This window comes from Giraffa tippelskirchi, chromosome 3 (genome assembly GCF_054371585.1).
Source record: "Giraffa tippelskirchi isolate mGirTip1 chromosome 3, T2T-mGirTip1v1.2.pri, whole genome shotgun sequence".
Classification (NCBI taxonomy): domain Eukaryota; kingdom Metazoa; phylum Chordata; class Mammalia; order Artiodactyla; family Giraffidae; genus Giraffa; species Giraffa tippelskirchi.
In genome coordinates this window covers 97,344,553-97,358,371 of record NC_137277.1, presented here as the reverse complement: position 1 = coordinate 97,358,371, position 13,819 = coordinate 97,344,553, and the positions used below count along the sequence as shown (strand labels likewise).

The 13,819-nt window shown below is 38.4% G+C and overlaps 1 protein-coding gene across 2 annotated transcripts in view; it reads left to right on the top strand.

The window, feature by feature from the left end:
• Positions 1–13,819, top strand: part of LOC145540764 (uncharacterized) — a 170,072-nt gene that overhangs the window by 110,613 nt on the left and 45,640 nt on the right. Inside the window, exon 7 of one of the 2 annotated variants that reach the window (XR_014078537.1) lies at positions 9,100–10,257. The exons of the other annotated variant lie outside the window; for it this stretch is intronic. The gene's annotated coding sequence lies outside the window, so the exon portion shown is untranslated. Of the gene's footprint in view, positions 1–9,099; positions 10,258–13,819 lie in introns of those variants that run through there. 2 annotated transcript variants of the gene reach the window in all.

Here is a 13,819-nt window from a genome sequence, read left to right as displayed (position 1 = left end):
AACAATTAAGAAAATGGCAATAGGAACATATGTATCAATACTTACTTTAAATGTAAATGGATGAAATACTCCAACCAAAAGATGCAGACTGGCTGAATGGATACAAAAACAAGACCCATATATATGCTATCTAAAAGAAACCCACTTCAGACCTCAAGACACATATAGACTGAAAGTGAGAGGATGGAAAAGTATATTCCATGCAAATGGGAAGCAAAAGAAAGCTGGAGTAGCAATCCTCATATCAGACAAAATAGACCCTAAAATAAAGAAGATTACAAGAGATAAGGAAGGACACTACATAACAACCAAGGGATCAACCCAAGAGGAAGACATAGCAATTGTAAATATCTATGCACCCAACATAAGAGCACCTCAGTACATAAGACAAACACTAACTGACATAAAAGGAGAAATTGACAGTAACACAATAATAGTAAGAGATTATAACAGCCCACTCACACCAATGGACAGATCATCAAAACAGAAAATGAATCAGGAAACACGAGTCTTAAATGATACATTAGATGAGATGGATCTTATTGATATCTTCAGGACATTCCATCCAAATACAGACGAATACACTTTCTTCTCAAGTGCACATGGAACATTCTCCAGGATAGACCACATCTTGGGTCACAAATCAAAACTCAGTAAATTTAAGAAAATTGAAATCATATCAAGCATCTTCTCTGACCACAATGCTATGAGATTAGATATCAATTACAAGAAAAAAAAGTGTAAGAAACACAAACACATGGAGATTAAACAACACATTTCTAAATAACCAACAGGTTACTGAAGAAATCAAAAGGGAAATCAAAAAATTTCTACAAAAAAATGACAATGAAAACACGACAACTCAAAACCTATAGGATGCAGCAAAAGGAGTTCTAAGAGGGAAGTTTATAGCAATACAGTCCTACCCAAAGAAACAAGAAAAAATAGAATAGATAACCTAACTTTACACCTAAAACAACTGGAAAAAGAAGAACAAAAAAAAAAAACCAGAATTAGTAGAAGGAAAGAAATCATAAAGATAAGAGCAGAAATAAGTGAAAAAGAAATGAAAGAAACAATAGTAAAGATTAATAAAACTAAAAGCTTGTTCTTTGAGACGATAAACAAAATTGACAAACCTTTAGCCAGACTCATCAAGAAAAAAAGAGAGAAGAATCAAACCAACAAAATTAGAAATGAAAAAGGAGAGGTTACAACAGACAATGCAGAAATACAAAGGATTATAAGAGACTATTATGAACAACTATATGGCAATAAAGTGGATATCCTGGAAGAAATGAACAGATTCTTAGAAAAGTTCAGTCTTTCAAGACTGAACCAGGAAGAAATAGAAAATATGAACAACCTAATTACAAGCACTGAAATCGAAGCTGTGATCAAAAATCTCCCCCAAAACAAAAGCCCAGGACCAGATGGCTTCACAGGAGAATTCTAATAAACAGTTAGAGAAGAGCTAATGCCTATCCTTCTAACACTCTTTCAAAATATTGCAGAGGAAGGAGCACTCTGCATTCTATAAATTGCAGAGGAAGGAGCATTCTATCAGGCCACCATCACGCTGATACCAAAACCAAAGACAACACACAAAAAAGGAAAACTATAGGCCAATATCACTGATGAACATAGATGCAAAAATCCTCAAAAAATTTTAGCAAACAGAATTCGGCAGCACATCAAAAAGCTCATACACCATGATCAAGTTGGGTTTATTCCAGGGATGCAAGGATTCTGCAATATACATAAATCAATCAATGTGATACACCATATTAACAAATTGAAAGATAAAAATCACATAATCTCAAAAAACGCAGAAAAAGCCTTTGACAAAATTCAGCACCCATTTATGATTAAAGCGCTTCAAAAAATGGGCATAGAAGGAACCTGCCTCAACATAGTAGAGGCCATATATGGTAAACCTACAGCAAACATTATTCTCAATGGTGAAAAACTGAAAGCATTCCCCCCAAGACCAGGAACAACACAAAGGTGTCCACTTTCACCATTATTCAACATAGTTGGAACTCTTAGCTACAGCAATCAAAGAAGAAAAAGAAATAAAAGGAATCCAGATCACAAAAGAAGTAAAGCTCTCACTGTTTGCAGATGACATGATACTGTACATAGAAAACACTAAAGATAGTATCAGAAAATTACTAGAGCTAATCAGTGAATTTAGCAAAGTTGAGGATACAAAATCAATACACAGAAGTCACTTGCTTTTCTATATACTAACAATGAAAAACCAGAAAGAGAAATTAAGTAATCAATCCCATTCACCATTGCAACCAAAAGAATTAAATATCTAGGAATAAACTTACCTAAGGAGACAAAAGAACTGTACACAGAAAATTATGACACAAATGAAAGAAATCAAAGATGACATAAACAGATGGAGAGATATTCCATGTTCCTGGGTAGGAAGAATCAATATTGTGAAAATGAATATACTACCAAATACAATCTACAGATCCAATGTGATCCCTATCAAATTACCAATGGGATTTTTCACAGAACTAGAACAAAAAATTTCACAATTCATACGGAAACACAAAAGACCCTAAATAGCCAACACAGTCTTGAGAAAGAAGAATGGAGCTGGAGAAATCAACCTTCCTGACTGCAGATTATACTACAAAGGTACAGTCATCAAGACAGTATGGTAGTGACAAAAACAGAAATATAGACCAATGCAGCAAGATAGAAAGTCCAGAAATAAACCCATGCACCCATGGGTACCTTATTTTTGACAAAGGAGGCAAGAATATACAATGGGGCAAAGACAGCCTCTTCAATAAATGGTGCTGGGAAAACTGGACAGCTACATGTAAAAGAATGAAATTAAAACACCTCCTAGCACCATACACAAAAATAAACCCAAAATGGATTAAGACCTAAATGTAAGACCAGAAACTATAAAACTCTTAGGGGAAAACATAGGCAGAACACTCAATGACATAAATCAAAGCAAGATCCTCTATGACCCACCTCCTAGAGTAATGGAAATAAAAACAAAAGTAAACAGTGGGACCTGATTAAACTTAAAAGAAACTATAAGCAAAGTGAAAAGACAACCCTCGGAATGGGAGAAAATAATACCAAATGAAATAACTGACAAAGGATTGATTTCCAAAATATACAAGCAGCTCATATAACTCAATATCAGAAAAACAAACAACCCAATCAAAAAGTGGGTAAAAAGACCTAAACAGACATTTCTCCAAAGAAGTCATACAGAAGGCTAACAAACATACGAAAAGATGCTCAACGTCAGTCATTATTAGAGAAATGCAAATCAAAACTACAATGAGATATCACCTCACACCAGTCAGAACGACCCTCATCAAAAAGTCTACAAACAATAAATGCTGGAAAGGGTGTGGAGAAAAGGCAACAATCTTGCCTTTTCTTGCCAATCTTGCATTCCCTTGTTGATGGGAATGCAAATTGATACAGCCACTATGGAAGACGGTATGGAGATTCCTTAAAAAACTAGGAATAAAACAACCATATGACCCACCTTCCCACTCCTAGGCATATACCTTGAGGAAACCAAAATGAAACAGGTACATGTATCCCATTGTTCACTGCAGCACTATTTACAATAGCTGGAACATGGAAGCAACCTAGACGTCCATTGATAGTTGAATGGATAATGAAGTAGTGGTACATATAAAGAATGGAATATTATTCAGCCATAAAAAGGAACACATGTGAGTCAGTTCTGATCAGGTGGATGAACCTAGAGCCTACTATACAGATTGAAGTAAGTCAGAAAGAGAAAGATAAATATCATACTCTAACACATATATATGGAATCTAGAAAATGGTACCAAAGAATTTATTTACAGCGTCTCAATGGAGAAACATACCTAGAAAACAGACTTATGGACATGGGGAGAGGGGAAGAAAGGGTGAGATGTATGGAAAGAGTAACATGAAAACTTACATTACCATATGTAAAATAGATAGTCAATGGGAATTTGCTATATGGCTCTGGAAACTCAAACAGAGGCTCTGCATCAGCCTAGAGGGGTGGGATTGGAAGGGAGATGGGAGGGAGGTTCAAAAGGGAGGGGATGTATGTATACCTATGGCTGATTCATGTTGAGATTTGACAGAAAAAAGCAAAATTCTGTAAAGCAATTATCCTTCAATTAAAATGAAATAAATTTTTTAAAATCCAAAAAAAATAAAGAAAGATAGAAAAGAAGAATACTGGAGTGGGTTGCCATGCCTCCTACAGGGGGTTTTCCTGACCATGGGATTGAACTCACGTCTCTTATGTCTCCTGCTTTAGCAGGCAGGTTCTTTACCACTAGCACCACCTAGGAAGCCCCCAACATATGACATAAATATAGTTTAAAAATAATAATGATAGAAAAAAATATATGCTTCCTCCATCTAGCTCAAGATTATCTTTTCCTTTTTTTAATATTTTTAATTTTTGTAGAGAAACCTAACTTCTCTAGTGGTTCAGATGGTAAAGAATCTGCTTGCAATGCAAGAGACCTGAGTTCGATCCCTGGGTCAAGAAGATCCCTGGAGAAGGGAATGGCAACCCCCTCCAGTATACTTCACTAACACACTTCTGTTTTTTTACAATGAAAAAGTTCTTAACTTCTTACTTTTTAAAATTTTTTTAATTTTTAAAAATTTTAATTGTAATTTTTCCTATCTTTTGTTTACTTCTTGAACTAATAAGGCTCTAGAACAAATCTCTGCTACCACCATTAGCTGTGTGAACTAGATCCAGAGACTAGATCTCTTGGAACCTCAGTCTTCTCTTTTGTGACATAGGGACCAAAATCCTTACTTTCTCGCTAGGAGCATCACGAGAAGTATGGAAGAAGCACATCATCACTGTGGAAGAAGTGCTCCATAATGTGTAATTACTTCTGTTACTGTTTGGCCTAAAGTAAAGAACGGAGGAGCATATACATAAGAAAAGCATCTGAAATAACACAGTGTGTCTGTTCCCCAAAGCTCATGCTATCAATTCTGCAGAAATGCTTGGACAGGATGGGTTTCCCCTGGCTAAACTTTCTTTAGTCTTCCTGATCTGGCATATCCTATTTCCCTTTGTTTACCATTTGTGCTCATCAATATATGCTTTTGCTCTTTTCTCCCTTTTAAAAATCCAATACATGAAGGAATCACCACTGAGTTTGAAAAAACTGCTTGAAGGAAAAACTAAAATAAACAAATGTATCTGTTACAAGGTGCCAGCAGTAAATTTTCAAAATAGCTCTGTGCAATGGCCAGAATTAACTTTCCTTTTATTCTTCTGGCAGGATGTCTCTACAGAGTTTGGCAGAGACATTTAACAGAACAGAACAAAACTTTATTTTCTCCTTGTACTGGTCTGACACTGTCAGCTTGAGCATCTTTTGGAATGCCCCGGTGCACTCAGAATGGGCTCCTTGAGCTCACAGGAGGCTGGAATAATGGCCTGCAGACTGCTGAAGTGAGCAGTCCTGCAACCTGGAGCCACACCAGCCCTGCTGGGAAGGAAGCCTATCTGTTTATCAAATTGACAGCAAGGCAGCAAAGGGACCTGCTCAAGCATCCTTTGCCAAGTACAGGCATCATGCAGAAAAATACGTGATTGCTGCTCATGAATGAATATATTTCTAGTTCGATGGTTGGACCATATCGCTGGTCACCTAAGGCAATGGCCAGTAAAGAGTGACCAAGAATCACATCCTTCAAACAAAGCTGAAAATTGATTTATCTAAAGTGAGTTATTGGGTTGAAGTCAGACTTACTGGCCTCATTGAAGGAATAGAACCCTGACCACCATCTCACTTCCATTCCAAAAGCTACTAAAGTCCTCACCTTAAAGAACACCCAACGTACTGTGATCATGAGTCAAGGTTACCCTGTTTTAGTTTAGAACCTCCTTTTCCCCATGTGGTTCAAACTACGTTGGCAAGAAGCTATCATGTTTAGACAGATTCCAACTAAGCAACTTCTTCAAGACAATACTGGAGACACTATTGCTGTCTCTCGGAAGAGTAGTTTCCAATGTATTTTTACACAGGATGAGAAAAATGTGTGCTATTTCTAGATTCTATTTCACTATCACTATGAAAAGCCATTTTGCTTGGGAAAGCCAATATTACCACTAAAATATAGAAGGCAGAGTAGTATGTTGTCATTCCTCCCATTTACAGCACTGTCGCTACTGCAATATTACAGTGTTACCATCATTTATGTGATTACTGACTTGATGTTATCCCAACCATCAAGCTATAAACTCCATGAAGCCAGGAGATGTCTATTTTTGTTCACCTATTACAGTCCCTGGTATGCATAACATAACCAAAAATATGTTTGTTCAATTAATATTGTTTAGCAGGGTCATTTGTAATGATTTTTATATTAGCTACTCATGATATGTTCAGAATTGGATAATACATAAAGGAACCATCAGTGTAGGCTCAGTATAGGCTCCAGTCTTGAGAAGTTTACAGTCTAAGTTTGTTCTGGGTGACAATGTTCTAGGTAACTAACACCCACACATCCTCCCCAGTATTCCTGGTCCACTGCTTTCCCATGGCATTGATCACCTTCTAGCATACTATATAGTTCACTTTTTTGGCTTTTTCACTGTCCCCCCCTAGAGACAGATTAGAATATCAAATACAGGAGCAGGACTTTTTCATCTGTTTTGTTAGTGGATGTTTTCCCTGTACCTAGTAATTATACCAATTGGTCATTACCTCCTCTTTGGAATACTTGTGTATTTCTGCACTGGCTACCTTTTCTCTCCTACCATATCTCCTATCCTCACTCACACCATTCTAGCCACATGGAGGGGCTTCATTGGTGCAGCCTTGTGGTTTCTGCACTTACCAGCCCTTCTCAACAGGATGTTTTTCCACCAGTTACCTCCATGCTCATTCCCTTACCTATTTCAGATCTTTATTCCAAAGACAGCAAGGTATTCCCTGATAGTCTTATTTAAGTCTGAATCCCTTCCCTGCAAGCCACACACATACTCTTGGAACTTGCCAAATTCCTGCCCTGCTTTTTCTCAGTAACACTCATCACAGTCAAATATACAAGGTTAGTTATATGTTGTCTGTTGGTCTCCCTCCCCTTCCCCCCACCCACAGACACATATATTCTAAGCTTCATGAAGGCAAACATTATCCTCTCCTTTGCTCACTGTTATTTCCCCAAGATCTAGAATACTGTGTTACACTTGGCACTTGATAAATATTTGTTGAATGGATGAATTATCATAAAGACAATTTTTATATGTAAAATACCAGTTTTTAGAATGTCCCACTTTAGTTCAGAGAGCATACATGGGATTATAATAAGATGTTTGAATTTCAAATAAGAAGTTGAATATGAAATAAAAAATATAATAAGAAGCGGGTGGCTTGGAAAGGTCAAGTAATACAAGGCGTACATCTTTGCCTTTGATGAATATGCTGCTAGAGTTTAGGTTGTTGATACATTTTGGCTTGAAAATCTCTAAGCAGTTGTTTGCTATCAGATGCTAGTTTTGAAGGCAACAATCGAAACACACAAACACACACACACATCCTAGCCCTCACAGACAAGTTTGCATCTGGTGCCCAGGGAAAATGAGAGGAAATGACTTTTAAATGGCTAAGGAAAGTGTTCATGATTCATTAGTTCAGTGAAACAGCAGACCAGGCATCCACTTAATGAAACAGGCAGAACCAACCTTAACCAGGTAAGAGTCTATGTGGAGACTCGTTGACCAAATGCCTACAGTTACAGCTGTGTGACGATGAATGACCCTGAGAATCAGAAATCTCAGGGTAACACTACAAGATCTTCCTCTTCCTTTCCCATCAGCCTGGAGACAGGAAATTTGCAAGGAATAATTCTCTCTTTGTGAAATCCAGTCCAAAGTATACATCCTTCCTCCATCCAGGGACTCGTGAGCAGAATTTGCAAGCGTAGAAGCTATTGTTTGTTCTCTCTGTGACTGACATAGAATCACATCATTTCAGAGCACAGACCTTCAGAAGCATGCCCTCCAATCACAGTGTTTTATGAAGGAAAATAACTGAACCAAAATTTTCTCAGCTAACTTGGAGGGAATACCCCAAATAGCCTCAAGATCCCTGAAACCCACACCAGTGTGCCCTCCCCAGGTTGGAGTGTCATTGCTGATGCTCCAGTTAGATTTCCAGAGAAGCACTCATTTCAGCCCAAATAACGCATACGTTCAAATCTATGTATGCATAGTAGAGAGACTGAGGGATAGACATAGAGAAATGCAGATGTACTACATGTAGAAAATTGGTGTCATAAACCTCATTGATCTTATTTGTTTTTTAACAAAGAGAAGAATGAAGGAGAAAGTTTCTCCTAATCTCAATGCCTTAATAACACCTATTGATATTTAAGTCCTTGAATATTTAACACTCTTAGGGCTTTCATCTAAATAGTATATAGTCACAATCTCTTGACCAGTTTCTATGTACCAGGTTCTGTCATAGGGAAATTATTTATGTCAACTTCATAGCAACCCTCTGATGGATGTATTATCAGCCCCGTTTTACAGAGGAAGGGATGAAGTTCAGGAAGTTGACACAGAAAGTAAATTGGCCAAAGCTAAACAGCCCAGGCAGAGAAGGCAATGGCACCCCACTCCAGTACTCTTGCCTGGAAAATCTCATGGATGGAGGAGTCTGGTAGGCTGCAGTCCATGGGGTCGCACAGAGTTGGACACGACTGAAGCGACTTAGCAGCAGCAGCAGCAAACAGCCCAGGTGGGGCTGGGTCTGTTCCGAAACCCAAATCAATCAATCTCCAAGGCCAGCATTGCTCCTAGTGCCCCTCACTGCAACCCCCCTTCCCTCCAGGAAATAAAAGCCCCCTTTTCTTCCTCATACAGGATAGATACTTAAACCCCATATTTATGAGGACGGCTAAAAATTACAGTCACTTTATTTAGATAGCAATGAAGTAACATCACTAATATTTAAATAACAAACTTTATTGCAGTTTAAAATCCATGTAAGATGACTTTATTTTTCACCCATGTATTTGACAATCAGGTCTGTAAAGTCAAAGCTATGTTCTTTCCAGTAGTCATGTACGGATATGAGAGTTGGACCGTAAAGAAGGCTGAGTGCTGAAGAATTGACGCTTTCGAATCGTGGTGCTGGAGAAGACTCTTGAGAGTCCCCTGGACACCAAGGAGATCAAACCAGTTAATCCTAAAGGAAATCAATCCTGAATATTCATTGGAAGGACTGATGCTGCAGCTGAAACTCCAATACTTTGGCCACCTGATGCAGAGCCGACTCACTGGAAAAGACCCTGATGCTGGGAAAGATTTAGGGCAGGAGGAGAAGGGGATGACAGAGGATGAGATGGTTAAATAGCATCACTGACTGAATGGACGTGAATGTGAGCAAACTCGAGGAGATAGATGGAGGAGCCTGGCATGCTGCAGTCCATGGGGTCGCAAAGAGTCAGACACAACTTAGTGACTGAATAACAACATCTGACAATCAACCTGAGCAAAACCCTCCAGGCCAGGAGTGGTGTTTCTCTGGCTGTCAGTTGAAGACTTAGCCTCATGTGGAGAAGCAAGCATCTCAGTGATTTTTCTTGTTCGTGCCCTGCCAATAATGCTTTCCTCCAAGCAGGACAGATTTATAGATTTGGAAAGAAAGGTTGACTGAACCAGGAAGACATGATGTCTCCTTTTGGAATGAACAGGCCATGCTGAGAGGAGACTGGGCTGTGTTCCTCCATGGAGGTAGCAGGTAGAATCACTAGGGTTTGGCCCCAAAATGTGGCTGGGATTCCAAGCAACACCCCTCTCAGGGGCGCAGGAGACAGGCAAAATGTCTGTGTTCCTTCAGATTCACTCCCAGTTCTACACCCTGTCCCCAGGTCAAGTAAAGATTTCTTGTCAAGATCTTTGGCAGGAGAATAATACAACTTAAAGAGCTTCCTTTAAGAACTTAAGGAGTCTTTCCAGAAATAGCCAGAGGGCGAGAGGGGCGCTGCCAGTCAACCTCCTGGGATCCAAACTCTGAGAGAACAGGAGATGGCTTTCCAGAGCCCCACCTTCCCAGTTCTGATCCCTGGCATCTGCAGTCTCCCTGGGGAAACTGAGGGGTGGAGACCTGGAGGCAGGAAGGAAATCTTTGGGTCTGCTCTTCATTCATTGTCCCATCATTCTGGAGACTGTCAGCCTTTATTTTTTTAAGCATTAAACACGTCAACAGCATTGCTTTATTTTTCTTTCAAGGAGATAATGTTCTACTATAAAAGGGGGAAAAACTTGTTTGTTGCTTCCAAAGGAAATGAGATGTTTTAGATTTTTAATTTTGTCTCAAACTAAGAGGTTTCAGATGGTGCAAAGTGAGCTTTGCCTTTCTTACTTAAGTTATCCTATTTTTCATGTTCCTTTTTTCCCATTGACACAGAATACAATTATTGCCACCCTTTTTTTGGCTAGCTAGCTGGCTCTTTCTTATGAAAATGCAAACAATAAGTTGAAGAGACTTCTTGGCAGGTCTCTCCATAGCAAACTCTTCCATGCCCTAGGTCACTAGAATGCTCTTGGGAGGATTTCCTCGTAGGGTTCTATTGTATAGTTCTCAGAAGCTACAATCTATTCAATTGTTTCTACCAGACTACATGGCACAATTCATTCCAGGACACTTTCTTCTTAATAGTTTTCCCTTCAACCCATCTTATTTCTACTATGGGCTTCCCTGGTGGCTCAGATGGTAAAGAATAGGCCTGCAATGCAGGAGACCCCAGTTCAATCCCTATTTCTACTAGTTGTGTTCAAATGTGTCCACATTACAACTCATTTTGTTGAATCCCAGCAGTCAAAAAGTCTCAGAGGTGTCAGCACCAAATACATTTATCCGTGTATATGCAAACATATAGATCTGATAAGGTTAGTGCCCTTAGTCATCTGGCCACCAATCCTTTCTGCTTTGAGGAACTCAGAATGATATTAGTAGAATGTATTCATAAACAGAAACATAGATAACAGCTATTCTGTAGAATACAAGATATTATCTCTCTATTAACCCAGAGAACAATATAGATGCCAACAAATAAAGTTCACTGAAGTTCAGCATTATTGATGTTCTTTTATTTCCTTTGCTCAGTTTCTTCTTCAAATTAAAGTGTTTTGCTAAATATGGTCTTACTTATCAAATTCTTTCTCAATCATTTAGAATGTGGGTGTACAGATTTCTGTTTCCTATTTACTGAATTCAATCACAGGTATTTAAGCATGTATAAAAGATAAGGGAAAAGAGAATACCACTTTGTATTATCTTTAGAAGCACAATGTCCTTCTAAAAGCCGTTTTATCACTAAATAATGTTTAGAGCATTGTGGAACAGAAATAAACCTCTTCATAATAAAGAAAATTAGTCACAAAGAACTCAAACAAATCACTACATAGTCACTGATTAGTTAACAAATGGAACTCAAAGTCCTATTACTCTTATATGATTTTTTCATATGCAAATGGAAGGAAAGCTATAGCAAACTTGGGTCAAAAATGTCAACTTTCTCAGTAAGTACATCAGTAGATGCCAAGGGCCAGAGATGGCAGGTGGGGTAGGGAGGGGGAATGGGAACTTCATGTTTAACACAGATGGAGTTTCAGTTTGGGCTTCCCAGGTGCTGTGCTAGTAGTGGTAAGGAACCTGTCTACCAATGCAGGAGACATAAGCAACAGGGGTTTAATCCCTGAGTCAGGAAGATCCCCTGGAGGAGGTAATAGCAACCCACTCCAGTATTCTTGCCTGGAGAATCCCATGAACAGAGGAGCCTGGTGGGCTATGGTCCATGGGGTCACAGAGAGTTAGACACAACTAAAGTGACTTAGCAAGCATGGATAGTTTCCATTTAGGAAGGTGAAAAATTCAGGAGATGGATGAGCGTTGCACAACAATGTCAATATAATTAGTGCCACTGAATCGCACAGTTAAATATGTTTAAAATAGTATGTTTTATATTATGTGGCTTTTACCGCAATAAAAGAAAAAATGTTTAAAAAAGGGTCAGCTCTTGGGGACTTCCCTGGTGGTCCAGTGCTTCCAATGCAGAGGGTGCGGGTTCCATCCCTGGTAGAGGAACTGAGTTCCCACAAGCTGCACGGCCAAAAAAAAAAAAAAGAAAGTCAACTCTCAGGGAGAATACAGTCAGCCCTCTGTGTCCTCAGGTTCCACAAATTTGACCAACAAAGGATAGAAAATATTCCGGTGAAAAAAAAATCCCAGAAATTTCCAGAAAGCAAAACTTTTGCTGCATCAGAAACTATTTACATAGCATTTACATTGTATTTACAACTATTTACATAGCATATACACCATGTTAGGTATTATAAGCAATCTAGAGATGAATTCAAGTGCACGGGAGGATGCGTGTAGGTTATATGGAAATATTTTGTCATTTTTTACAAGGAACTTGAGCATCCCTAGGAGGTCCTAGAACCAATCCCCATGGCTATGGAGAGACACAACTGTAATTTTAAAAATGGAAAAGCCTACACCTGATATTTTCTTTGATATACCATTGTCCTTAATGCTAAGAAGAAACAAAATATTCTTTCTTGTAGATATATCTCATATCATCCTAAATAATTTATGTTCCTTAAGACAGTTCTAGACCAAAATCTAACTTTCCTTATAAAGTACACAGTTTTCCCAAGTTGGGAACAGGCTTTGTGAAGCCATAAAAGCTCCTGGAAGTTTTCCTTTGTGACACCTGCATGCTCTGCTTAGCCATGTGGCAGTATACCATTGCCAGCAAAGACATTCGGGTAAGTAATCACTCCACAGGCTTGCGAGCTCTGCCCTCAGAACTCACTGCTGCTGAACCATTAGTGAGAAGAGAATAAGTGATGCCAGAATTCTGAAAGAAATCACAGAATCTCTAGGTTGTAAGAGAACTTAAATTTCATCCAGTCCCACTACATCAGAATAATCTGCAAGCATCCTTGAAAAGCATTTTAAAGTGAGATAATGTTACAAGTTGAGGAAGATTAATGGCAGACAAATCATCATAGCACCCACAGGTAGAATGCTTTAAGAACACCAAAAAGAATGCACTTGGAACTCAGAAAAAGTACACCAAAAAGGTCTTGTTCCTCTTTGAAATTTGAGAAGTAACAATCCTTTTAACACTCTCCAGGACTTCTATAACCCAAGAGCAGGTGTTACAAATTTAGAGTTGCTTTTTTTCTCACTCATTTATTCAATAATATTTAGCTAGTACCTACCATGTGAAAGATAATCTATCAAAGTGAAGATTAACACTTATGACCACTACAAAAGTCATTTCTGTCCCCCCAGAAAATCTCCATTCAAAGTTTTTTTTAACATGTTTCACATAGGTGACCATGAATCATATATACTTCTACTTTTCTAAAGAGAAAAATACTTCATAATAAAACAAAGATCAAAATCTTATAAAAATGATTTAAAAATCTTAGAAATCCTTACTAACTCACTAGCTACTATTACTAGAGTAAACAGGAACCAAAATCTAATAGATATCTGAACCCAGATATAAAACATGAGAGTATTGGTTAGTATGAGCAAAAAGGTGAGAATTAAGAGAATGAAGAAATGAGGGACACCCTTGGTGATGCAGTGTTCCCTGGATGCTATGACTCTGTGCTCTCAATGCTGGGGGGCCAGGCTCAATCCCTGATTAGGGAATTAGATCCTGCATGCTTCAAGAAAGATTAAAGAGCCTATGCAACTAAAACCCAGTGCAGCCAAATAAACAATTAAAAAAAAAAAAAAAGAGAGAGGGA